The following is a 26,035-nucleotide window of genomic DNA, read 5'->3' on the forward strand; positions in this document are numbered from 1 at the left end:
CGGTGTGGGAGCAATCGTCCGACGTTCATGCTTTTTCGGGGTTTTTTTCAGTGGGGCCCCCAGGTGCAGCTGGTGGTAAACGTTGAAGCCCTGTTCGTCAGGGAAAGCCCGGAGCCCCGATGTCTGTGGTGCTGTAGATGCGCTGCCAATGGCCGGGGAGGAGCAGCAAGAGCTTGACTGGCTGGCACTTTCGGTGTGGGAGCAATCGTCCGACGTTCATGCTTTTTCGGGGTTTTTTTCAGTGGGGTCCCATGTGCAGCTGGTGGTAAACGTCGAAGCCCTGTTCGTCAGGGAAAGCCCGGAGCCCCGATGTCTGTGGTGCTGTAGATGCGCTGCCAATGGCCGGGGAGGAGCAGCAAGAGCTTGACTGGCTGGCACTTTTGGTGTGGGAGCAATCGTCCAACGTTCGTGATTTTTCTTGGGTTTTTTTCCAATGGGCGCCCAGGTGCAGCTGGTGGTAAACGTCGAAGCCCTGTTCGTCAGGGAAAGCCCGGAGCCCCGATGTCTGTGGTGCTGTAGATGCGCTGCCAATGGCCGGTGAGGAGCAGTAAGAGCTTGACTGGCTGGAACATTCGGTGTGGGAGCAATCATCCGACGTTCATGATTTTTCGGGTTTTTTTGGAGTGGGCGCCCAGGTGCAGCTGGTGGTAAAGGTCGAAGCCCTTTTCGTCAGGGAAAGCCCGGAGCCCCGATGTCTGTGGTGCTGTAGATGTGCTGCCAATGGCCGGGGAGGAGCAGCAAGAGCTTGAGTGGCTGGCACTTTCGGTGTGGGAGCAATCGTCCGACGTTCATGCTTTTTCGGGGATTATTTCAGTGGGGCCCCCAGGTGCAGCTGGTGGTAAACGTCGAAGCCCTGTTCGTCAGGGAAAGCCCGGAGCCCCGATGTCTGTGGTGCTGTAGATGCGCTGCCAATGGCCGGTGATGAGCAGCAAGAGCTTGACTGGCTGGCACTTTCGGTGTGGGAGCAATCGTCCAACGTTCGTGATTTTTCGGGGCTTTTTTCAGTTGGCCCCCCAGGTGCAGCTGGTGGTAAACGTCGAAGCCCTGTTCGTTAGGGAAAGCCCGGAGCCCCAATGTCTGTGGTGCTGTAGATGCGCTGCCAATGGCCGGTGATGAGCAGCAAGAGCTTGACTGGCTGGCACTTTCGGTGTGGGAGCAATCGTCCAACGTTCGTGATTTTTCTTGGGTTTTTTTCCAATGGGGGCAGAGGTGCAGGTGGTGGTAAAGGTCGAAGCCCTGTTCGTCAGGGAAAGCCCGGAGCCCCGATGTCTGTGGTGCTGTAGATGCGCTGCCAATGGCCGGTGAGGAGCAGCAAGAGCTTGACTGGCTGGAACTTTCGGTGTGGGAGCAATCGTCCGACGTTCGTGATTTTTCGGGGTTTTTTTGGAGTGGGCGCCCAGGTGCAGCTGCTGGTAAAAGTCGAAGCCCTTTTCGTCAGGGAAAGCCCGGAGCCCCGATGTCTGTGGTGCTGTAGATGCGCTGCCAATGGCCGCTGAGGAGCAGCAGGAGCTTGACTGGCTGGCACTTTTTGTATGGGAGCAATTGTCCGACGTTCGTGATTTTTAGGGTTTTTTTGGAGTGGGCCCCCCAGGTGCAGCTGGTGGTAAACGTCGAAGCCCTGTTCGTCAGGGAAAGCCCGGAGCCCCGATGTCTGTGGTGCTGTAGATGCGCTGCCAATGGCCGGGGAGGAGCAGCAAGAGCTTGACTGGCTGGCACTTTTTGTGTGGGAGCAATCGTCCGACGTTCGTGATTTTTCGGGGCTTTTTTGAGTGGGCGACCAGGTGCAGCTGGTGGTAAACGTCGAAGCCCTGTTCGTCAGGGAAAACCCGGAGCCCCGATGTCTGTGGTGCTGTAGATGCGCTGCCAATGGCCGGTGAGGAGCAGCAGGAGCTTGACTGGCTGGCACTTTGGGTGTGGGAGCAATCGTCCGACGTTCGTGATTTTTTGGGGTTTTTTTCAGTGGGCCCCCCAGGTGCAGCTGGTGGTAAACGTCGAAGCCCTGTTCGTCAGGGAAAGCCCGGAGCCCCGATGTCTGTGGTGCTGTAGATACGCTGCCAATGGCTGGGGAGGAGCAGCAAGAGCTTGACTGGCTGGCACTTTCGGTGTGGGAGCAATCGTCCGACGTTCATGATTTTTCGGGGTTTTTTTCCAGTGGGCGCCCAGGTGCAGCTGGTGGTAAACGTCGAAGCCCTGTTCGTCAGGGAAAGCCCGGAGCACCGATGTCTGTGGTGCTGTAGATGCGCTGCCAATGGCCGGTGAGGAGCAGCAAGAGCTTGACTGGCTTGCACTTTTGGTGTGGGAGCAATCGTCCGACGTTCGTGATTTTTTGGGTTTTTTTTGGAGTGGGCGACCAGGTGAAGCTGGTGGTAAACGTGGAAGCCCTGTTCATCACGGAAAGCCCGGAGCCCCGATGTCTGTGGTGCTGTAGATGCGCTGCCAGTGGCCGGGGAGGAGCAGCAAGAGCTTGACTGGCTGGCACTTTCGGTGTGGGAGCAATCGTCCGACGTTCGTGATTTTTTGCGTTTTTTTTTAGTGCGTTCCCAGGTGCAGCTGGTGGTAAACGTCGAAACCCTGTTCGTCAGGGAAAGCCCGGAGCCCCGATGTCTGTGGTGCTGTAGATGCACTGCCAATGGCCGGGGAGGAGCAGCAAGAGCTTGACTGGCTGGCACTTTCGGTGTGGGAGCAATCGTCCGACGTTCGTGAATTTTCGGGGTTTTTTTTCAGTGGGCGCCCAGGTGCAGCTGGTGGTAAACGTCGAAGCCCTGTTCGTCAGGGAATGCCCGGAGCCCCGATGTCTGTGGTGCTGTAGATGCGCTGCCAATGGCTGGTGAGGAGCAGCAGGAGCTTAACTGCCTGGCACTTTTGGTGTGGGAGCAATCGTCCAACGTTCGTGATTTTTCTTGGGTTTTTTTCCAATGGGCGCCCAGGTGCAGGTGGTGGAAAACGTCGAAGCCCTGTTTGTCAGGGAATGCCCGAAGCCCCGATGTCTGTGGTGCTGTAGATACGCTGCCAATGGCCGGTGAGGAGCAGCAAGAGCTTGACTGGCTGGCACTTTTGGTGTGGGAGCAATCGTCCGACGTTCATGATTTATTGGGGTTTTTTTCAGTGGGCACCGCAGGTGCAGCTGGTGGTAAACGTCGAAGCCCTGTTCGTCAGGGAAAGCCCGGAGCCCCGATGTCTGTGGTGCTGTAGATGCGCTGCCAATGGCCGGTGTGGAGCAGCAAGAGCTTGAGTTGTTGGCACTTTCGGTGTGGGAGCAATCGTCCCACGTTCGTGATTTTTCGGGGTTTTTTTCCAGTGGGTGCCCAGGTGCAGCTGGTGGTAAACATCAAAGCCCTGTTCGTCAGGGAAAGCCCGGAGCCCCGATGTCTGTGGTGCTGTAGATGCGCTGCCAATGGCCGGGGATGAGCAGCAAGAGCTTGAGTTGCTGGCACTTTCGGTGTGGGAGGAATCGTCCGACGTTCGTGATTTTTTGCGTTTTTTTTTAGTGCGTGATCAGGTGCAGCTGGTGGTAAACGTCGAAACCCTGTTCGTCAGGGAAAGCCCAGAGCCCCGATGTCTGTGGTGCTGTAGATGCACTGCCAATGGCCGGGGAGGAGCAGCAAGAGCTTGACTGGCTGGCACTTTCGGTGTGGGAGCAATCGTCCGACGTTCGTGAATTTTCGGGTTTTTTTTTCAGTGGGCGCCCAGGTGCAGCTGGTGGTAAACGTCGAAGCCCTGTTCGTCAGGGAATGCCCGGAGCCCCGATGTCTGTGGTGCTGTAGATGCGCTGCCAATGGCTAGTGAGGAGCAGCAGGAGCTTAACTGGCTGGCACTTTTGGTGTGGGAGCAATCGTCCGACGTTCATGATTTATTGGGGTTTTTTTCAGTGGGCACCGCAGGTGCAGCTGGTGGTAAACGTCGAAGCCCTGTTCGTCAGGGAAAGCCCGGAGCCCCGATGTCTGTGGTGCTGTAGATGCGCTGCCAATGGCCGCTGAGGAGCAGCAGGAGCTTGACTGGCTGGCACTTTTTGTATGGGAGCAATTGTCCGACGTTCGTGATTTTTAGGGTTTTTTTGGAGTGGGCCCCCCAGGTGCAGCTGGTGGTAAACGTCGAAGCCCTGTTCGTCAGGGAAAGCCCGGAGCCCCGATGTCTGTGGTGCTGTAGATGCGCTGCCAATGGCCGGGGAGGAGCAGCAAGAGCTTGACTGGCTGGCACTTTTTGTGTGGGAGCAATCGTCCGACGTTCGTGATTTTTCGGGGCTTTTTTGAGTGGGCGACCAGGTGCAGCTGGTGGTAAACGTCGAAGCCCTGTTCGTCAGGGAAAACCCGGAGCCCCGATGTCTGTGGTGCTGTAGATGCGCTGCCAATGGCCGGTGAGGAGCAGCAGGAGCTTGACTGGCTGGCACTTTGGGTGTGGGAGCAATCGTCCGACGTTCGTGATTTTTTGGGGTTTTTTTCAGTGGGCCCCCCAGGTGCAGCTGGTGGTAAACGTCGAAGCCCTGTTCGTCAGGGAAAGCCCGGAGCCCCGATGTCTGTGGTGCTGTAGATACGCTGCCAATGGCTGGGGAGGAGCAGCAAGAGCTTGACTGGCTGGCACTTTCGGTGTGGGAGCAATCGTCCAACGTTCATGATTTTTCGGGGTTTTTTTCCAGTGGGCGCCCAGGTGCAGCTGGTGGTAAACGTCGAAGCCCTGTTCGTCAGGGAAAGCCCGGAGCACCGATGTCTGTGGTGCTGTAGATGCGCTGCCAATGGCCGGTGAGGAGCAGCAAGAGCTTGACTGGCTTGCACTTTTGGTGTGGGAGCAATCGTCCGACGTTCGTGATTTTTTGGGTTTTTTTTGGAGTGGGCGACCAGGTGAAGCTGGTGGTAAACGTGGAAGCCCTGTTCATCACGGAAAGCCCGGAGCCCCGATGTCTGTGGTGCTGTAGATGCGCTGCCAGTGGCCGGGGAGGAGCAGCAAGAGCTTGACTGGCTGGCACTTTCGGTGTGGGAGCAATCGTCCGACGTTCGTGATTTTTTGCGTTTTTTTTTAGTGCGTTCCCAGGTGCAGCTGGTGGTAAACGTCGAAACCCTGTTCGTCAGGGAAAGCCCGGAGCCCCGATGTCTGTGGTGCTGTAGATGCACTGCCAATGGCCGGGGAGGAGCAGCAAGAGCTTGACTGGCTGGCACTTTCGGTGTGGGAGCAATCGTCCGACGTTCGTGAATTTTCGGGGTTTTTTTTCAGTGGGCGCCCAGGTGCAGCTGGTGGTAAACGTCGAAGCCCTGTTCGTCAGGGAATGCCCGGAGCCCCGATGTCTGTGGTGCTGTAGATACGCTGCCAATGGCCGGTGAGGAGCAGCAAGAGCTTGACTGGCTGGCACTTTTGGTGTGGGAGCAATCGTCCGACGTTCATGATTTATTGGGGTTTTTTTCAGTGGGCACCGCAGGTGCAGCTGGTGGTAAACGTCGAAGCCCTGTTCGTCAGGGAAAGCCCGGAGCCCCGATGTCTGTGGTGCTGTAGATGCGCTGCCAATGGCCGGTGTGGAGCAGCAAGAGCTTGAGTTGTTGGCACTTTCGGTGTGGGAGCAATCGTCCCACGTTCGTGATTTTTCGGGGTTTTTTTCCAGTGGGTGCCCAGGTGCAGCTGGTGGTAAACATCAAAGCCCTGTTCGTCAGGGAAAGCCCGGAGCCCCGATGTCTGTGGTGCTGTAGATGCGCTGCCAATGGCCGGGGATGAGCAGCAAGAGCTTGAGTTGCTGGCACTTTCGGTGTGGGAGGAATCGTCCGACGTTCGTGATTTTTTGCGTTTTTTTTTAGTGCGTGCCCAGGTGCAGCTGGTGGTAAACGTCGAAACCCTGTTCGTCAGGGAAAGCCCAGAGCCCCGATGTCTGTGGTGCTGTAGATGCACTGCCAATGGCCGGGGAGGAGCAGCAAGAGCTTGACTGGCTGGCACTTTCGGTGTGGGAGCAATCGTCCGACGTTCGTGAATTTTCGGGTTTTTTTTTCAGTGGGCGCCCAGGTGCAGCTGGTGGTAAACGTCGAAGCCCTGTTCGTCAGGGAATGCCCGGAGCCCCGATGTCTGTGGTGCTGTAGATGCGCTGCCAATGGCTAGTGAGGAGCAGCAGGAGCTTAACTGGCTGGCACTTTTGGTGTGGGAGCAATCGTCCGACGTTCATGATTTATTGGGGTTTTTTTCAGTGGGCACCGCAGGTGCAGCTGGTGGTAAACGTCGAAGCCCTGTTCGTCAGGGAAAGCCCGGAGCCCCGATGTCTGTGGTGCTGTAGATGCGCTGCCAATGGCCGGTGTGGAGCAGCAAGAGCTTGAGTTGTTGGCACTTTCGGTGTGGGAGCAATCGTCCCACGTTCGTGATTTTTCGGGGTTTTTTTCCAGTGGGTGCCCAGGTGCAGCTGGTGGTAAACATCGAAGCCCTGTTCGTCAGGGAAAGCCCGGAGCCCCGATGTCTGTGGTGCTGTAGATGCGCTGCAAATGGCCGGGGATGAGCAGCAAGAGCTTGAGTTGCTGGCACTTTCGGTGTGGGAGGAATCGTCCGACGTTCGTGATTTTTTGCGTTTTTTTTTTAGTGCGTGACAAGGTGCAGCTGGTGGTAAACGTCGAAGCCCTGTTCGTCAGGGAATGCCCGGAGCCCCGATGTCTGTGGTGCTGTAGATGCGCTGCCAATGGCCGGTGAGGAGCAGCAGGAGCTTGACTGGCTGGCACTTTTTGTATGGGAGCAATTGTCCGACGTTCGTGATTTTTAGGGTTTTTTTGGAGTGGGCCCCCCAGGTGCAGCTGGTGGTAAACGTCGAAGCCCTGTTCGTCAGGGAAAGCCCGGAGCCCCGATGTCTGTGGTGCTGTAGATGCGCTGCCAATGGCCGGGGAGGAGCAGCAAGAGCTTGACTGGCTGGCACTTTTTGTGTGGGAGCAATCGTCCAACGTTCGTGATTTTTCGGGGCTTTTTTGAGTGGGCGACCAGGTGCAGCTGGTGGTAAACGTCGAAGCCCTGTTCGTCAGGGAAAACCCGGAGCCCCCATGTCTGTGGTGCTGTAGATGCGCTGCCAATGGCCGGTGAGGAGCAGCAGGAGCTTGACTGGCTGGCACTTTGGGTGTGGGAGCAATCGTCCGACGTTCGTGATTTTTCGGGGTTTTTTTCCAGTGGGCGCCCAGGTGCAGCTGGTGGTAAACGTCGAAGCCCTGTTCGTCAGGGAAAGCCCGGAGCACCGATGTCTGTGGTGCTGTAGATGCGCTGCCAATGGCTGGGGAGGAGCAGCAAGAGCTTGACTGGCTTGCACTTTTGGTGTGGGAGCAATCGTCCGACGTTCGTGATTTTTCGGGTTTTTTTTGGAGTGGGCGACCAGGTGCAGCTGGTGTAAACGTGGAAGCCCTGTTCATCAGGGAAAGCCCGGAGCCCCGATGTCTGTGGTGCTGTAGATGCGCTGCCAGTGGCCGGGGAGGAGCAGCAGGAGCTTGACTGGCTGGCACTTTCGGCGTGGGAGCAATCGTCCGACGTTCGTGATTTTTTGCGTTTTTTTTTAGTGCGTGCCCAGGTGCAGCTGGTGGTAAACGTCGAAACCCTGTTCGTCAGGGAAAGCCCGGAGCCCCGATGTCTGTGGTGCTGTAGATGCACTGCCAATGGCCGGGGAGGAGCAGCAAGAGCTTGACTGGCTGGCAATTTCGGTGTCGGAGCAATCGTCCGACGTTCATGATTTTTCGGGGTTTTTTTCAGTGGGCCCCCCAGGTGCAGCTGGTGGTAAACGTCAAAGCCCTGTTCGTCAGGGAAAGCCCGGAGCCCCGATGTCTGTGGTGCTGTAGATGCGCTGCCAATGGCCGGTGAGGAGCAGCAAGAGCTTGACTGGCTGGCACTTTCGGTGTGGGAGCAATCGTCTGACGTTCATGCTTTTTCGGGGTTTTTTTCAGTGGGCCCCCGAGGTGCAGGTGGTGGTAAAGGTCGAAGCCCTGTTCGTCAGGGAAAGCCCGGAGCCCCGATGTCTGTGGTGCTGTAGATGCGCTGCCAATGGCTGGTGATGAGCAGCAAGAGCTTGACTGGCTGGCACTTTCGGTGTGGGAGCAATCGTCCAACGTTCGTGATTTTTCTTGGTTTTTTTTCCAATGGGCGCCCAGGTGCAGGTGGTGGTAAACGTCGAAGCCCTGTTCGTCAGGGAAAGCCCAGAGCCCCGATGTCTGTGGTGCTGTAGATGCGCTGCCAATGGCCGGGGAGGAGCAGCAAGAGCTTGACTGGCTGGCACTTTCGGTGTGGGAGCAATCGTCCGACGTTCGTGATTTTTCGGGGTTTTTTTCAGTGGGCCCCCCAGGTGCAGCTGGTGATAAACGTCGAAGCCCTGTTCGTCAGGGAAAGCCCGGAGCCCCGATGTCTGTGGTGCTGTAGATGCGCTGCCAGTGGCCGGGGAGGAGCAGCAGGAGCTTGACTGGCTGGCACTTTCAGTGTGGGAGCAATCGTCCAACGTTCATGATTTTTTGCGTTTTTTTCCAGTGGATGCCCAGGTGCAGCTGGTGGTAAACGTCGAAGCCCTGTTCGTCAGGGAAAGCCCGGAGCACCGATGTCTGTGGTGCTGTAGATGCGCTGCCAATGGCCGGTGAGGAGCAGCAAGAGCTTGACTGGCTTGCACTTTTGGTGTGGGAGCAATCGTCCGACGTTCATGATTTTTCGGGGTTTTTTTCAGTGGGCCCCCCAGGTGCAGCTGGTGGTAAATGTCAAAGCCCTGTTCGTCAGGGAAAGCCCGGAGCCCCGACGTCTGTGGTGCTGTAGATGGGCTGCCAATGGCCGGTGATGAGCAGCAAGAGCTTGAGTTGCTGGCACCTTTGGTGTGGGAGCAATCGCCCGACGTTCGTGATTTTTTTTGGGTTTTTTTCCAATGGGCGCCCAGGTGCAAATGGTGGTAAACGTCGAAGCCCTGTTCGTCAGGGAAAGCCCGGAGCCCCGATGTCTGTGGTGCTGTAGATGCGCTGCCAATGGCCGGTGAGGAGCAGGAAGAGCTTGTGTGGCTGGCACTTTCGGTGTGGGAGCAATCGTCCGACGTTCGTGATTTTTTGCGTTTTTTTTTAGTGCGTGCCCAGGTGCAGCTGGTGGTAAACGTCGAAGCCCTGTTCGTCAGGGAAAGCCCGGAGCCCCCATGTCTGTGGTGCTGTAGATGCGCAGCCAATGGCCGGTGAGGAGCAGCAGGAGCTTGACTGGCTGGCACTTTCGGTGTGGGAGCAATCGTCCGACGTTCGTGAATTTTCGGGGTTTTTTTTCAGTGGGCGCCCAGGTGCAGCTGGTGGTAAACGTCGAAGCCCTGTTCGTCAGGGAATGCCCGGAGCCCCGATGTCTGTGGTGCTGTAGATGCGCTGCCAATGGCCGGGGAGGAGCAGCAGGAGCTTAACTGGCTGGCACTTTTGGTGTGGGAGCAATCGTCCAACGTTCGTGATTTTTCTTGGGTTTTTTTCCAATGGGCGCCCAGGTGCAGGTGGTGGAAAACGTCGAAGCCCTGTTTGTCAGGGAATGCCCGAAGCCCCGATGTCTGTGGTGCTGTAGATGCGCTGGGAATGGGCGTTGAGGAGCAGCAACAGCTTGAGTTGCTGGCACTTTCAGTGTGGGAGCAATCGTCGGACGTTTGTGATTTTTGGGGATTTTTATTCACTGGGCGCCCAGGTTCAGCTGGTGGTAAACGTCGAAGCCCAGTTGGTCAGGGAAAGCCCGGAGCCCCGATGTCTGTGGTGCTGTAGATGCGCTGGGAATGGGAGGTGAGTAGCAGCAAGAGCTTGAGTTGTTGGCACTTTCGGTGTGGGAGCAATCGTCCGACGTTCATGATTTATTGGGGTTTTTTTCAGTGGGCACCGCAGGTGCAGCTGGTGGTAAACGTCGAAGCCCTGTTCGTCAGGGAAAGCCCGGAGCCCCGATGTCTGTGGTGCTGTAGATGCGCTGCCAATGGCCGGTGTGGAGCAGCAAGAGCTTGAGTTGTTGGCACTTTCGGTGTGGGAGCAATCGTCCCACGTTCGTGATTTTTCGGGGTTTTTTTCCAGTGGGTGCCCAGGTGCAGCTGGTGGTAAACGTCGAAGCCCTGTTCGTCAGGGAAAGCCCGGTGCCCCGATGTCTGTGGTGCTGTAGATGCGCTGCAAATGGCCGGGGATGAGCAGCAAGAGCTTGAGTTGCTGGCACTTTCGGTGTGGGAGGAATCGTCCGACGTTTGTGATTTTTTGGGTTTTTTTGGAGTGGATTCCCAGGCGCAGGTGGTGGTAAAAGTCGAAGCCCTGTTCGTCAGGGAAAGCCCGGAGCCCCGATGTCTGTGGTGCTGTAGATGCGCTGCCAATGGCCGGTGAGGAGCAGCAGGAGCTTGACTGGCTGGCACTTTCGGTGTGGGAGCAATCGTCTGACGTTCATGATTTTTCGGGTTTTTTTCAGTGGGCCCCCCAGGTGCAGGTGGTCGTAAAGGTCGAAGCCCTGCTCGTCAGGGAAAGCCCGGAGCCCCGATGTCTGTGGTGCTGTAGATGCGCTGCCAATGGCCGGTGATGAGCAGCAAGAGCTTGAGTTGCTGGCACTTTCGGTGTGGGAGCAATCGTCCGACGTTCGTGATTTTTCGGGGTTTTTTTCAGTGGGCCCCCCAGGTGCAGCTGGTGGTAAACGTCGAAGCCCTGTTCGTTAGGGAAAGCCCGGAGCCCCGATGTCTGTGGTGCTGTAGATGCGCTGCCAATGGCCGGGGAGGAGCAGCAAGAGCTTGACTGGCTGGAACTTTTTGTGTGGGAGCAATCGTCCTACGTTCGTGTTTTTTCGGGTTTTTTTTGGAGTGGGCGCCCAGGTGCAGGTGGTGGTAAACGTCGAAGCCCTGTTCGTCAGGGAAAGCCCGGAGCCCCGATGTCTGTGGTGCTGTAGATGCACTGCCAATGGCCGGGGAGGAGCAGCAGGAGCTTGACTGGCTGGCACTTTTGGTGTGGGAGCAATCGTCCAACGTTCGTGATTTTTCTTGGGTTTTTTTCCAATGGGCCCCCAGGTGCAGGTGGTGGTAAACCTCGAAGCCCTGTTCGTCAGGGAAAGCCCGGAGCCCCGATGTCTGTGGTGCTGTAGATGCGCTGCCAATGGCCGGTGAGGAGCAGCAGAAGCTTGACTGGCTGGCACTTTCGGTGTGGGAGCAATCGTCCAACGTTCGTGATTTTTCGGGGTTTTTTTCAGTGGGCCCCCCAGGTGCAGGTGGTGGTAAACGTCGAAGCCCTGTTCATCAGGGAAAGCCCGGAGCCCCAATGTCTGTGGTGCTGTAGATGCGCTGCCAATGGCCGGTGAGGAGCAGCAGGAGCTTGAGTTGCTGGCAATTTCAGTGTGGGAAAAATCGTCCGACGTTCGTGATTTTTTGGGTTTTTTTGGGGTGAGCGCTCAGGTGCAGCTGGTGGTAAACGTAGAAGCCCTGTTCGTCAGGGAAAGCCCGGAGCCCCGATGTCTCTGGTGCTGTAGATGCGCTGCCAATGGCCGGTGAGGAGCAGGAAGAGCTGGACTGGCTGGCACTTTCGGTGTGGGAGCAATCGTCCGACGTTTGTGATTTATTGGGGTTTTTTTCAGTGGGCCCCCCAGGTGCAGGTGGTGGTAAACGTCGAAGCCCTGTTCGTCAGGGAAAGCCCGGAGCCCCGATGTCTGTGGTGCTGTAGATGCGCTGCCAATGGCCGGTGAGGAGCAGGAAGAGCTTGTGTGGCTGGCACTTTCGGTGTGGGAGCAATCGTCCGATGTTCGTGATTTTTTGCGTTTTTTTTTAGTGCGTGCCCAGGTGCAGCTGGTGGTAAACGTCGAAGCCCTGTTCGTCAGGGAAAGCCCGGAGCCCCGATGTCTGTGGTGCTGTAGATGCGCTGCTAATGGCCGGTGATGAGCAGCAGGAGCTTGACTGGCTGGCACTTTCGGTGTGGGAGCAATCGTCCAACTTTCGTGATTTTTCTTGGGTTTTTTTCCAATGGAAGCAGAGGTGCAGGTGGTGGTAAACGTCGAAGCCCTGTTCGTCAGGGAAAGCCCGGAGCCCCGATGTCTGTGGTGCTGTAGATGCGCTGCCAATGGCCGGTGAGGAGCAGCAAGAGCTTGACTGGCTGGCACTTTCGGTGTGGGAGCAATCGTCCGACGTTCGTGATTTTTCGGGGTTTTTTTGGAGTGGGCGCCCAGGTGCAGCTGGTGGTAAACGTCGAACCCCTGTTCGTCAGGGAAAGCCCGGAGCCCCAATGTCTGTGGTGCTGTAGATGCACTGCCAATGGCCGGTGAGGAGCAGCAAGAGCTTGACTGGCTGGCACTTTTGGTGTGGGAGCAATCGTCCGACGTTCGTGATTTTGCTTGGGTTTTTTTTCTAATGGGCGCCCAGGTGCAGGTGGTGGTAAAGGTCGAAGCCCTGTTCGTCACAGAAAGACCGGAGCCCCGATGTCTGTGGTGCTGTAGATGCGCTGCCAATGGCCGGTGAGGATCAGCAAGAGCTTGAGTTGTTGGCACCTTCGGTGTGGGAGCAATCGTCCCACGTTCGTGATTTTTCGGGGTTTTTTTCCAGTGGGTGCCCAGGTGCAGCTGGTGGTAAACATCGAAGCCCTGTTCGTCAGGGAAAGCCCGGAGCCCCGATGTCTCTGGTGCTGTAGATGCGCTGCCAATGGCTGGGGAGGAGCAGCAAGAGCTTGAGTTGCTGGCACTTTCGGTGTGGGAGGAATCGTCCGACGTTTGTGATTTTTTGGGTTTTTTTGGAGTGGATTCCCAGGCGCAGGTGGTGGTAAAAGTCGAAGCCCTGTTCGTCAGGGAAAGCCCGGAGCCTTGATGTCTGTGGTGCTGTAGATGCGCTGCCAATGGCCGCTGAGGAGCAGCAAGAGCTTGACTGGCTGGCACTTTTTGTGTGGGAGCAATCGTCCTACGTTCGTGTTTTTTCGGGTTTTTTTTGGAGTGGGCGCCCAGGTGCAGGTGGTGGTAAACGTCGAAGCCCTGTTCGTCAGGGAAAGCCCGGAGCCCTGATGTCTGTGGTGCTGTAGATGCGCTGCCAATGGCCGGGGAGGAGCAGCAGGAGCTTGACTGGCTGGCACTTTCGGTGTGGGAGCAATCGTCCGACGTTTGTGATTTTTTGCGTTTTTTTCCAGTGGGTGCCCAGGTGCAGCTGGTGGTAAACGTCGAAGCCCTGTTCGTCAGGGAAAGCCCGGAGCCCCGATGTCTGTGATGCTGTAGATGGGCTGCCAATGGCCGGTGAGGAGCAGCAAGAGCTTGACTGGCTGGCACTTTTGGTGTGGGAGCAATCGTCCAACGTTCGTGATTTTTCTTGGGTTTTTTTCCAATGGGCGCCCAGGTGCAGGTGGTAGTAAACCTCGAAGCCCTGTTCGTCAGGGAAAGCCCGGAGCCCCGATGTCTGTGGTGCTGTAGATGCGCTGCCAATGGCCGGGGAGGAGCAGCAAGAGCTTGACTGGCTGGAACTTTTTGTGTGGGAGCAATCGTCCGACGTTCGTGTTTTTTCGGGTTTTTTTTGGAGTGGGCGCCCAGGTGCAGGTGGTGGTAAACGTCGAAGCCCTGTTCGTCAGGGAAAGCCCGCAGCCCCGATGTCTGTGGTGCTGTAGATGCGCTGCCAATGGCCGGGGAGGAGCAGCAAGAGCTTGACTGGCTGGCACTTTCGGTGTGGGAGCAATCGTCCGACGTTCATGATTTTTCGGGGTTTTTTTCAGTGGGCCCCCCAGGTGCAGGTGGTGGTAAACGTCGAAGCCCTGTTCGTCAGGGAATGCCCGGAGCCCCGATGTCTGTGGTGCTGTAGATGCGCTGCCAATGGCCGGGGAGGAGCAGCAAGAGCTTGACTGGCTGGCACTTTTGGTGTGGGAGCAATCGTCCGACGTTCGTGATTTTTCGGGGTTTTTTTCCAATGGGCGCCCAGGTGCAGCTGGTGGTAAACGTCGAAGCCCTGTTCGTCAGGGAAAGCCCGGAGCCCCGATGTCTGTGGTGCTGTAGATGCGCTGCCAATGGCCGGGGAGGAGCAGCAAGAGCTTGACTAGCTGGCACTTTCGGTGTGGGAGCAATCATCCGACGTTCATGATTTTTCGGGGTTTTTTTCAGTGGGCCCCACAGGTGCAGCTGGTGGTAAACGTCGAAGCCCTGTTCGTCAGGGAAAGCCCGGAGCCCCGATGTCTGTGGTGCTGTAGATGCGCTGCCAATGGCCGGGGAGGAGCAGCAGGAGCTTGACTGGCTGGCACTTTCGGTGTGGGAGCAATCGTCCGACGTTCGTGATTTTTTTGCGTTTTTTTTTAGTGCGTGCCCAGGTGCAGCTGGTGGTAAACGTCGAAGCCCTGTTCGTCAGGGAAAGCCCGGAGCTCCGATGTCTGTGGTGCTGTAGATGCGCTGCCAATGGCCGGTGAGGAGCAGCAAGAGCTTGAGTTGCTGGCACTTTCGGTGTGGGAGCAATGGTCCGATGTTCGTGATTTTTTGCGTTTTTTTTTAGTGGGCGCCCAGGCGCAGCTGGTGGTAAACGTCGAAGCCCTGTTCGTCAGGGAATGCCCGGAGCCCCGATGTCTGTGGTGCTGTAGATGCGCTGCCAATGGCCGGGGAGGAGCAGCAAGAGCTTGACTGGCTGGCACTTTTGGTGTGGGAGCAATCGTCCGACGTTCGTGATTTTTCGGGGTTTTTTTCCAATGGGCGCCCAGGTGCAGCTGGTGGTAAACGTCGAAGCCCTGTTCGTCAGGGAAAGCCCGGAGCCCCGATGTCTGTGGTGCTGTAGATGCGCTGCCAATGGCCGGGGAGGAGCAGCAGGAGCTTGACTGGCTGGCACTTTCGGTGTGGGAGCAATCGTCCGACGTTCGTGATTTTTTGCGTTTTTTTTTCAGTGGGCGCCCAGGTGCAGGTGGTGGTAAACGTCGAAGCCCTGTTCGTCAGGGAATGCCCGGAGCCCCGATGTCTGTGGTGCTGTAGATGCACTGCCAATGGCTGGGGAGGAGCAGCAAGAGCTTGACTGGCTGGCACTTCTGGTGTGGGAGCAATCATCCGACGTTCATGATTTTTCGGGGTTTTTTTCCAGTGGGCGCCCAGGTGCAGCTGGTGGTAAACGTCGAAGCCCTGTTCATCAGGGAACGCCCGGAGCCCCGATGTCTGTGGTGCTGTAGATGCGCTGCCAATGGCCGCTGAGGAGCAGCAAGAGCTTGACTGGCTGGCACTTTCGGTGTGGGAGCAATCGTCCAACGTTCGTGATTTTTCTTGGGTTTTTTTCCAATGGGCACCCAGGTGCAGGTGGTGGTAAACGTCGAAGCCCTGTTCGTCAGGGAAAGCCCGGAGCCCCGATGTCTGTGGTGCTGTAGATGCGCTGCCAATGGCCGGGGAGGAGCAGCAAGATCTTGACTGGCTGGCAATTTCGGTGTGGGAGCAATCGTCCGACGTTCGTGATTTTTCGGGGTTTTTTTCAGTGGGCCCCCCAGGTGCAGCTGGTGATAAACCTCGAAGCCCTGTTCGTCAGGGAAAGCCCGGAGCCCCGATGTCTGTGGTGCTGTAGATGCGCTGCCAATGGCCGGGGAGGAGCAGCAAGAGCTTGACTGGCTGGCACTTTTGGTGTGGGAGCAATCGTCCGACGTTCGTGATTTTTCAGGGTTTTTTTCCAATGGGCGCCCAGGTGCAGCTGGTGGTAAACGTCGAAGCCCTGTTCGTCAGGGAAAGCCCGGAGCCCCGATGTCTGTGGTGCTGTAGATGCGCTGCCAATGGCCGGGGAGGAGCAGCAAGAGCTTGACTAGCTGGCACTTTCGGTGTGGGAGCAATCATCCGACGTTCATGATTTTTCGGGGTTTTTTTCAGTGGGCCCCACAGGTGCAGATGGTGGTAAACGTCGAAGCCCTGTTCGTCAGGGAAAGCCCGGAGCCCCGATGTCTGTGGTGCTGTAGATGCGCTGCCAGTGGCCGGGGAGGAGCAGCAGGAGCTTGACTGGCTGGCAATTTCGGTGTGGGAGCAATCGTCCGACGTTCGTGATTTTTTTGCGTTTTTTTTTAGTGCGTGCCCAGGTGCAGCTGGTGGTAAACGTCGAAGCCCTGTTCGTCAGGGAAAGCCCGGAGCTCCGATGTCTGTGGTGCTGTAGATGCGCTGCCAATGGCCGGTGAGGAGCAGCAAGAGCTTGAGTTGCTGGCACTTTCGGTGTGGGAGCAATCGTCCGACGTTCGTGATTTTTTGGGTTTTTTTTTAGTGGGCGCCCAGGCGCAGCTGGTGGTAAGCGTCGAAGCCCTGTTCGTCAGGGAATGCCCGGAGCCCCGATGTCTGTGGTGCTGTAGATGCGCTGCCAATGGCCGGGGAGGAGCAACAAGAGCTTGACTGGCTGGCACTTTTGGTGTGGGAGCAATCGTCCGACGTTCGTGATTTTTCGGGGTTTTTTTCCAATGGGCGCCCAGGTGCAGCTGGTGGTAAACGTCGAAGCCCTGTTCGTCAGGGAAAGCCCGGAGCCCCGATGTCTGTGGTGCTGTAGATGCACTGCCAATGGCCGGGGAGGAGCAGCAGGAGCTTGACTGGCTGGCACTTTCGGTGTGGGAGCAATCGTCCGACGTTCGTGATTTTTTGCGTTTTTTTTTCAGTGGGCGCCCAGGTGCAGCTGGTGGTAAACGTCGAAGCCCTGTTCGTCAGGGAATGCCCGGAGCCCCGATGTCTGTGGTGCTGTAGATGCACTGCCAATGGCTGGGGAGGAGCAGCAAGAGCTTGACTGGCTGGCACTTCTGGTGTGGGAGCAATCGTCCGACGTTCGTGATTTTTCGGGGTTTTTTTCAAGTGGGCGCCCAGGTGCAGCTGGTGGTAAACGTCGAAGCCCTGTTCATCAGGGAAAGCCCGGAGCCCCGATGTCTGTGGTGCTGTAGATGCGCTGCCAGTGGCCGGGGAGGAGCAGCAAGAGCTTGACTGGCTGGCACTTCTGGTGTGGGAGCAATCGTCCGACGTTCGTGATTTTTCGGGGTTTTTTTCAGTGGGCCCCCCAGGTGCAGCTGGTGATAAACCTCGAAGCCCTGTTCGTCAGGGAAAGCCCGGAGCCCCGATGTCTGTGGTGCTGTAGATGCGCTGCCAATGGCCGGGGAGGAGCAGCAAGAGCTTGACTGGCTGGCACTTTCGGTGTGGGAGCAATCGTCCGACGTTCATGATTTTTCGGGGTTTTTTTCAGTGGGCCCCCCAGGTGCAGGTGGTGGTAAACGTCGAAGCCCTGTTCGTCAGGTAATTCCCGGAGCCCCGATGTCTGTGGTGCTGTAGATGCGCTGCCAATGGCCGGGGAGGAGCAGCAAGAGCTTGACTGGCTGGCACTTTTGGTGTGGGAGCAATCGTCCGACGTTCGTGATTTTTCAGGGTTTTTTTCCAATGGGCGCCCAGGTGCAGCTGGTGGTAAACGTCGAAGCCCTGTTCGTCAGGGAAAGCCCGGAGCCCCGATGTCTGTGGTGCTGTAGATGCGCTGCCAATGGCCGGGGAGGAGCAGCAAGAGCTTGACTAGCTGGCACTTTCGGTGTGGGAGCAATCATCCGACGTTCATGATTTTTCGGGGTTTTTTTCAGTGGGCCCCACAGGTGCAGATGGTGGTAAACGTCGAAGCCCTGTTCGTCAGGGAAAGCCCGGAGCCCCGATGTCTGTGGTGCTGTAGATGCGCTGCCAGTGGCCGGGGAGGAGCAGCAGGAGCTTGACTGGCTGGCAATTTCGGTGTGGGAGCAATCGTCCGACGTTCGTGATTTTTTTGCGTTTTTTTTTAGTGCGTGCCCAGGTGCAGCTGGTGGTAAACGTCGAAGCCCTGTTCGTCAGGGAAAGCCCGGAGCTCCGATGTCTGTGGTGCTGTAGATGCGCTGCCAATGGCCGGTGAGGAGCAGCAAGAGCTTGAGTTGCTGGCACTTTCGGTGTGGGAGCAATCGTCCGACGTTCGTGATTTTTTGCGTTTTTTTTTAGTGGGCGCCCAGGCGCAGCTGGTGGTAAGCGTCGAAGCCCTGTTCGTCAGGGAATGCCCGGAGCCCCGATGTCTGTGGTGCTGTAGATGCGCTGCCAATGGCCGGGGAGGAGCAACAAGAGCTTGACTGGCTGGCACTTTTGGTGTGGGAGCAATCGTCCGACGTTCGTGATTTTTCGGGGTTTTTTTCCAATGGGCGCCCAGGTGCAGCTGGTGGTAAACGTCGAAGCCCTGTTCGTCAGGGAAAGCCCGGAGCCCCGATGTCTGTGGTGCTGTAGATGCACTGCCAATGGCCGGGGAGGAGCAGCAGGAGCTTGACTGGCTGGCACTTTCGGTGTGGGAGCAATCGTCCGACGTTCGTGATTTTTTGCGTTTTTTTTTCAGTGGGCGCCCAGGTGCAGCTGGTGGTAAACGTCGAAGCCCTGTTCGTCAGGGAATGCCCGGAGCCCCGATGTCTGTGGTGCTGTAGATGCACTGCCAATGGCTGGGGAGGAGCAGCAAGAGCTTGACTGGCTGGCACTTCTGGTGTGGGAGCAATCATCCGACGTTCATGATTTTTCGGGGTTTTTTTCCAGTGGGCGCCCAGGTGCAGCTGGTGGTAAACGTCGAAGCCCTGTTCATCAGGGAAAGCCCGGAGCCCCGATGTCTGTGGTGCTGTAGATGCGCTGCCAGTGGCCGGGGAGGAGCAGCAAGATCTTGACTGGCTGGCAATTTCGGTGTGGGAGCAATCGTCCGACGTTCGTGATTTTTCGGGGTTTTTTTCAGTGGGCCCCCCAGGTGCAGCTGGTGATAAACCTCGAAGCCCTGTTCGTCAGGGAAAGCCCGGAGCCCCGATGTCTGTGGTGCTGTAGATGCGCTGCCAATGGCCGGGGAGGAGCAGCAAGAGCTTGACTGGCTGGCACTTTCGGTGTGGGAGCAATCGTCCGACGTTCATGATTTTTCGGGGTTTTTTTCAGTGGGCCCCCCAGGTGCAGGTGGTGGTAAACGTCGAAGCCCTGTTCGTCAGGGAAAGCCTGGAGCCCCGACGTCTGTGGTGCTGTAGATGGGCTGCCAATGGCCGGTGATGAGCAGCAAGAGCTTGAGTTGCTGGCACTTTTGGTGTGGGAGCAATCGTCCAAAGTTTGTGATTTTTCTTGGTTTTTTTTCCAATGGGCGCCCAGGTGCAGCTGGTGGTAAACGTCGAACCCCTGTTCGTCAGGGAAAGCCCGGAGCCCCGATGTCTGTGGTGCTGTAGATGCGCTGCCAATGGCCGGGGAGGAGCAGCAAGAGCTTGACTGGCTGGCACTTTCGGTGTGGGAGCAATCGTCCGACGTTCCTGATTTTTCGGGGTTTTTTTCAGTGGGCCCCCCAGGTGCAGGTGGTGGTAAACGTCGAAGCCCTGTTCGTCAGGTAATTCCCGGAGCCCCGATGTCTGTGGTGCTGTAGATGCGCTGCCAATGGCCGGGGAGGAGCAGCAAGAGCTTGACTGGCTGGCACTTTTGGTGTGGGAGCAATCGTCCGACGTTCGTGATTTTTCGGGGTTTTTTTCCAATGGGCGCCCAGGTGCAGCTGGTGGTAAACGTCGAAGCCCTGTTCGTCAGGGAAGCCCGGAGCCCCGATGTCTGTGGTGCTGTAGATGCGCTGCCAATGGCCGGGGAGGAGCAGCAAGAGCTTGACTAGCTGGCACTTTCGGTGTGGGAGCAATCATCCGACGTTCATGATTTTTCGGGGTTTTTTTCAGTGGGCCCCACAGGTGCAGCTGGTGGTAAACGTCGAAGCCCTGTTCGTCAGGGAAAGCCCGGAGCCCCGATGTCTGTGGTGCTGTAGATGCGCTGCCAGTGGCCGGGGAGGAGCAGCAGGAGCTTGACTGGCTGGCACTTTCGGTGTGGGAGCAATCGTCCGACGTTCGTGATTTTTTTGCGTTTTTTTTTAGTGCGTGCTCAGGTGCAGCTGGTGGTAAACGTCGAAGCCCTGTTCGTCAGGGAAAGCCCGGAGCCCCGATGTCTGTGGTGCTGTAGATGCGCTGCCAATGGCCGGTGAGGAGCAGCAAGAGCTTGAGTTGCTGGCACTTTCGGTGTGGGAGCAATGGTCCGACGTTCGTGATTTTTTGCGTTTTTTTTTTAGTGGGCGCCCAGGCGCAACTGGTGGTAAACGTCGAAGCCCTGTTCGTCAGGGAAAGCCCGGAGCCCCGATGTCTGTGGTGCTGTAGATGCACTGCCAATGGCCGGTGAGGAGCAGCAGAAGCTTGACTGGCTGGCACATTCAGTGTGGGAGCAATCGTCCGACGTTCATGATTTTTCGGGGTTTTTTTCAGTGGGCCCCCCAGGTGCAGCTGGTGGTAAACGTCGAAGCTCTGTTCGTCAGGGAAAGCCTGGAGCCCCGATGTCTGTGGTGCTGTAGATGCGCTGCCAATGGCCGGTGAGGAGCAGCAAGAGCTTGAGTTGTTGGCACTTTCGGTGTGGGAGCAATCGTCCGACATTCGTGATTTTTTTGGGATTTTTTCCAATGAATGCCCAGGTGCAGCTGGTGGTAAACATCGAAGCTCTGTTCGTCAGGGAAAGCCCGGAGCCCCGATGTCTGTGGTGCTGTAGATGCGCTGCCAATGGCCGGTGAGGAGCAGCAAGAGCTTGACTGGCTGGCACTTTTTGTGTGGGAGCAATCGTTTGACGTTCGTGATTTTCGGGTTTTTTTGAAGTGGGCGACCAGGTGCAGGTGGTGGTAAACGTCGAAGCCCTGTTCATCAGGGAAAGCCCGGAGCCCCGATGTCTGTGGTGCTGTAGATGCGCTGCCAATGGCCGGGGAGGAGCAGCAAGAGTTTGACTAGCTGGCAATTTCGGTGTGGGAGCAATCGTCCGACGTTCATGATTTTTCGGGGTTTTTTTCAGTGGGCCCCCCAGGTGCAGCTGGTGGAAAACGTCGAAGCCCTGTTCGTCAGGGAAAGCCCGGAGCCCCGATGTCTGTGGTGCTGTAGATGCGCTGTCAATGGCCGGTGAGGAGCAGCAAGAGCTTGACTGGCTGGCACTTTTGGTGTGGGAGCAATCGTCCGACGTTCGTGATTTTTCTTGGGTTTTTTTCCAATGGGCGCCCAGGTGCAGCTGGTGGTAAACGTCGAAGCCCTGTTTGTCAGGGAAAGCCCGGAGCCCCGATGTCTCTGGTGCTGCAGATGCGCTGCCAATGGCCGGTGAGGAGCAGCAAGAGCTTGAGTTGTTGGCACTTTCGGTGTGGGAGCAATCGTCCCACGTTCGTGATTTTTCGGGGTTTTTTTCCAGTCGGTGCCCAGGTGCAGCAGGTGGTAAACATCGAAGCCCTGTTCGTCAGGGAAAGCCCGGAGCCCCGATGTCTGTGGTGCTGTAGATGTGCTGCCAATGGCAGTGGAGGAGCAGCAAGAGCTTGACTGGCTGGCACTTTCGGTGTGGGAGCAATCGTCCGACGTTCATGCTTTTTCGGGGTTTTTTTCAGTGGGCCCCCCAGGTGCAGCTGGTGGTAAACGTCGAAGCCCTGTTCGTCAGGGAAAGCCCGGAGCCCCGATGTCTGTGGTGCTATAGATGCGCTGCCAATGGCTGGTGAGGAGCAGCAGGAGCTTGACTGGCTGGCACTTTCGGTGTGGGAGCAATCGTCTGACGTTCATGATTTTTCGGGTTTTTTTCAGTGGGCCCCCCAGGTGCAGCTGGTGGTAAACGTCAAAGCCCTGTTCGTCAGGGAAAGCCCGGAGCCCCGACGTCTGTGGTGCTGTAGATGGGCTGCCAATGGCCGGTGATGAGCAGCAAGAGCTTGAGTTGCTGGCACTTTTGGTGTGGGAGCAATCGTCCAAAGTTTGTGATTTTTCTTGGGTTTTTTTCCAATGGGCGCCCAGGTGCAGCTGGTGGTAAACGTCGAACCCCTGTTCGTCAGGGAAAGCCCGGAGCCCTGATGTCTGTGGCGCTGTAGATGCGCTGCCAATGGCCGGTGAGGAACAGCAATGCTTGACTGGCTGGCACTTTCGGTGTGGGAGCAATCGTCCAAAGTTTGTGATTTTTCTTGGGTTTTTTTCGGTGGGCCCCCCAGGTGCAGGTGGTGGTAAACGTCGAAGCCCTGTTCGTCAGGGAAAGCCCGGAGCCCCGATGTCTGTGGTGCTGTAGATGCGCTGCCAGTGGCCGGGGAGGAGCAGCAGGAGCTTGACTGGCTGGCAATTTCGGTGTGGGAGCAATCGTCCGACGTTCGTGATTTTTTTGCGTTTTTTTTTAGTGCGTGCCCAGGTGCAGCTGGTGGTGAACGTCGAAGCCCTGTTCGTCAGGGAAAGCCCGGAGCCCCGATGTCTGTGGTGCTGTAGATGCGCTGCCAATGGCCGGGGAGGAGCAGCAAGAGCTTGACTGGCTGGCACTTTTTGTGTGGGAGCAATCGTCCGACGGTCGTGATTTTTCCGGGTTTTTTTCAGTGGGCCCCCCAGGTGCAGGTGGTGGTAAAGGTCGAAGCCCTGTTCGTCAGGGAAAGCCCGGAGCCCCGATGTCTGTGGTGCTGTAGATGCGCTGCCAATGGCCGGGGAGGAGCAGCAAGAGCTTGAGTTGCTGGCACTTTCGGTGTGGGAGCAATCGTCCAACGTTCGTGATTTTTCTTGGGTTTTTTTCGGTGGGCCCCCCAGGTGCAGGTGGTGGTAAGCGTCGAAGCCCTGTTCGTCAGGGAAAGCCCGGAGCCCCGATGTCTGTGGTGCTGTAGATGCGCTGCCAGTGGCCGGGGAGGAGCAGCAGGAGCTTGACTGGCTGGCAATTTCGGTGTGGGAGCAATCGTCCGACGTTCGTGATTTTTTTGCGTTTTTTTTTAGTGCGTGCCCAGGTGCAGCTGGTGGTGAACGTCGAAGCCCTGTTCGTCAGGGAAAGCTTGGAGCCCCGATGTCTGTGGTGCTGTAGATGCGCTGCCAATGGCCGGGGAGGAGCAGCAAGAGCTTGACTGGCTGGAACTTTTTGTGTGGGAGCAATCGTCCGACGTTCGTGTTTTTTCGGGTTTTTTTTGGAGTGGGCGCCCAGGTGCAGGTGGTGGTCAACGTCGAAGCCCTGTTCGTCAGGGAAAGCCCGGAGCCCCGATGTCTGTGGTGCTGTAGATGCGCTGCCAATGGCCGGTGAGGAGCAGCAGGAGCTTGACTGGCTGGCACTTTCGGTGTGGGAGTAATCGTCCGACTCTCGTGATTTTTAGCGTTTTTTTTTTAGTGCGTGCCCAGGTGCAGCTGGTGGTAAACGTCGAAGCCCTGTTCGTCAGGGAATGCCCGGAGCCCTGATGTCTGTGGTGCTGTAGATGCGCTGCCAATGGCCGGGGAGGAGCAGCAGGAGCTTGACTGGCTGGCACTTTCGGTGTGGGAGCAATCGTCCGACGGTCGTGATTTTTTGCGTTTTTTTCCAGTGGGCGCCCAGGCGCAGCTGGTGGTAAATGTCGACGCCCTGTTCATCAGGGAAAGCCCGGAGCCCCGATGTCTGTGGTGCTGTAGATGCGCTGCCAATGGCCGGTGAGGAGCAGCAAGAGCTTGACTGGCTGGCACTTTCGGTGTGGGAGCAATCGTCCGACGTTCATGATTTCTAGGGTTTTTTTCAGGGGCCCCCCAGGTGCAGGTGGTGGTAAAGGTCGAAGCCCTGTTCGTCAGGGAAAGCCCGGAGCCCCGATGTCTGTGGTGCTGTAGATGCGCTGCCAATGGCCGGGGAGGAGCAGCAAGAGCTTGAGTTGCTGGCACTTTCGGTGTGGGAGCAATCGTCCAACGTTCGTGATTTTTCTTGGGTTTTTTTCCAATGGGCGCCCAGGTGCAGCTGGTGGTAAACGTCGAAGCCCTGTTCGTCAGGGAAAGCCCGGAGCCCTGATGTCTGTGGTGCTGTAGATGCGCTGCCAATGGCCGGGGAGGAGCAGCAGGAGCTTGACTGGCTGGCACTTTCGATGTGGGAGCAATCGTTCGACATTCGTGATTTTTTGCGTTTTTTTCCAGTGGGTGCCCAGGTGCAGCTGGTGGTAAACGTCGAAGCCCTGTTCGTCAGGGAAAGCCCGGAGCCCCGATGTCTGTGGTGCTGTAGATGGGCTGCCAATGGCCGGTGAGGAGCAGCAAGAGCTTGAGTTGCTGGCACTTTTGGTGTGGGAGCAATCGTCCGACGGTCGTGATTTTTCGGGGTTTTTTTCCAATGAATGCCCAGGTGCAGCTGGTGGTAAACATCGAAGCTCTGTTCGTCAGGGAAAGCCCGGAGCCCCGATGTCTGTGGTGCTGTAGATGGGCTGCCAATGGCTGGGGAGGAGCAGCAGGAGCTTGACTGGCTGGCACATTCAGTGTGGGAGCAATCGTCTGACGATCATGATTTTTCGGGGTTTTTTTCCAGTGGGCACCCAGGTGCAGCTGGTGGTAAACGTCGAAGCCCTGTTCATCAGGGAAAGCCCGGAGCCCCGATGTCTGTGGTGCTGTAGATGCGCTGCCAATGGCCGGTGAGGAGCAGCAAGAGCTTGACTGGCTGGCACTTTCGGTGTGGGAGCAATCGTCCAACGTTCGTGATTTTTCGGGTTTTTTTCAGTGGGCCCCCCAGGTGCAGGTGGTGGTAAAGGTCGAAGCCCTGTTCGTCAGGGAAAGCCCGGAGCCCAGATGTCTGTGGTGCTGTAGATGCGCTGCCAATGGCCGGGGAGGAGCAGCAAGAGCTTGAGTTGCTGGCACTTTCGGTGTGGGAGCAATCGTCCAACGTTCGTGATTTTTCTTGGGTTTTTTTCGGTGGGCCCCCCAGGTGCAGGTGGTGGTAAACGTCGAAGACCTGTTTGTCAGGGAAAGCCCCGAGCCCAGATGTCTGTGGTGCTGTAGATGCGCTGCCAGTGGCCGGGGAGGAGCAGCAGGAGCTTGACTGGCTGGCAATTTCGGTGTGGGAGCAATCGTCCGACGTTCGTGATTTTTTTGCGTTTTTTTTTAGTGCGTGCCCAGGTGCAGCTGGTGGTGAACGTCGAAGCCCTGTTCGTCAGGGAAAGCCCGGAGCCCCGATGTCTGTGGTGCTGTAGATGCGCTGCCAATGGCCGGTGAGGAGCAGCAAGAGCTTGACTGGCTGGAACTTTTTGTGTGGGAGCAATCGTCCAACGTTCGTGTTTTTTCGGGTTTTTTTTGGAGTGGGCGTCCAGGTGCAGGTGGTGGTAAACGTCGAAGCCCTGTTCGTCAGGGAAAGCCCGGAGCCCCGATGTCTGTGGTGCTGTAGATGCGCTGCCAATGGCCGGGGAGGAGCAGCAAGAGCTTGAGTTGCTGGCACTTTCGGTGTGGAAGCAATCGTCCAAAGTTTGTGATTTTTCTTGGGTTTTTTTCGGTGGGCCCCCCAGGTGCAGGTGGTGGTAAACGTCGAAGCCCTGTTCGTCAGGGAAAGCCCGGAGCCCCGATGTCTGTGGTGCTGTAGATGCGCTGCCAGTGGCCGGGGAGGAGCAGCAGGAGCTTGACTGGCTGGCAATTTCGGTGTGGGAGCAATCGTCCGACGTTCGTGATTTTTTTGCGTTTTTTTTTAGTGCGTGCCCAGGTGCAGCTGGTGGTGAACGTCGAAGCCCTGTTCGTCAGGGAAAGCCCGGAGCCCCGATGTCTGTGGTGCTGTAGATGCGCTGCCAATGGCCGGGGAGGAGCAGCAAGAGCTTGACTGGCTGGCACTTTTTGTGTGGGAGCAATCGTCCGACGGTCGTGATTTTTCCGGGTTTTTTTCAGTGGGCCCCCCAGGTGCAGGTGGTGGTAAAGGTCGAAGCCCTGTTCGTCAGGGAAAGCCCGGAGCCCCGATGTCTGTGGTGCTGTAGATGCGCTGCCAATGGCCGGGGAGGAGCAGCAAGAGCTTGAGTTGCTGGCACTTTCGGTGTGGGAGCAATCGTCCAACGTTCGTGATTTTTCTTGGGTTTTTTTCCAATGGGCGCCCAGGTGCAGCTGGTGGTAAACGTCGAAGCCCTGTTCGTCAGGGAAAGCCCGGAGCCCTGATGTCTGTGGTGCTGTAGATGCGCTGCCAATGGCCGGGGAGGAGCAGCAAGAGCTTGACTGGCTGGCACTTTCGGTGTGGGAGCAATCGTTCGACATTCGTGATTTTTTGCGTTTTTTTCCAGTGGGTGCCCAGGTGCAGCTGGTGGTAAACGTCGAAGCCCTGTTCGTCAGGGAAAGCCCGGAGCCCCGATGTCTGTGGTGCTGTAGATGGGCTGCCAATGGCCGGTGAGGAGCAGCAAGAGCTTGAGTTGCTGGCACTTTTGGTGTGGGAGCAATCATCCAACGTTCGTGATTTTTCTTCGTTTTTTTTCCAATGAGCGGCCAGGTGCAGG

Source organism: Chlamydotis macqueenii, chromosome W (genome assembly GCF_036417535.1).
Source record: "Chlamydotis macqueenii isolate bChlMac1 chromosome W, bChlMac1.mat, whole genome shotgun sequence".
NCBI lineage: Eukaryota > Metazoa > Chordata > Aves > Otidiformes > Otididae > Chlamydotis > Chlamydotis macqueenii.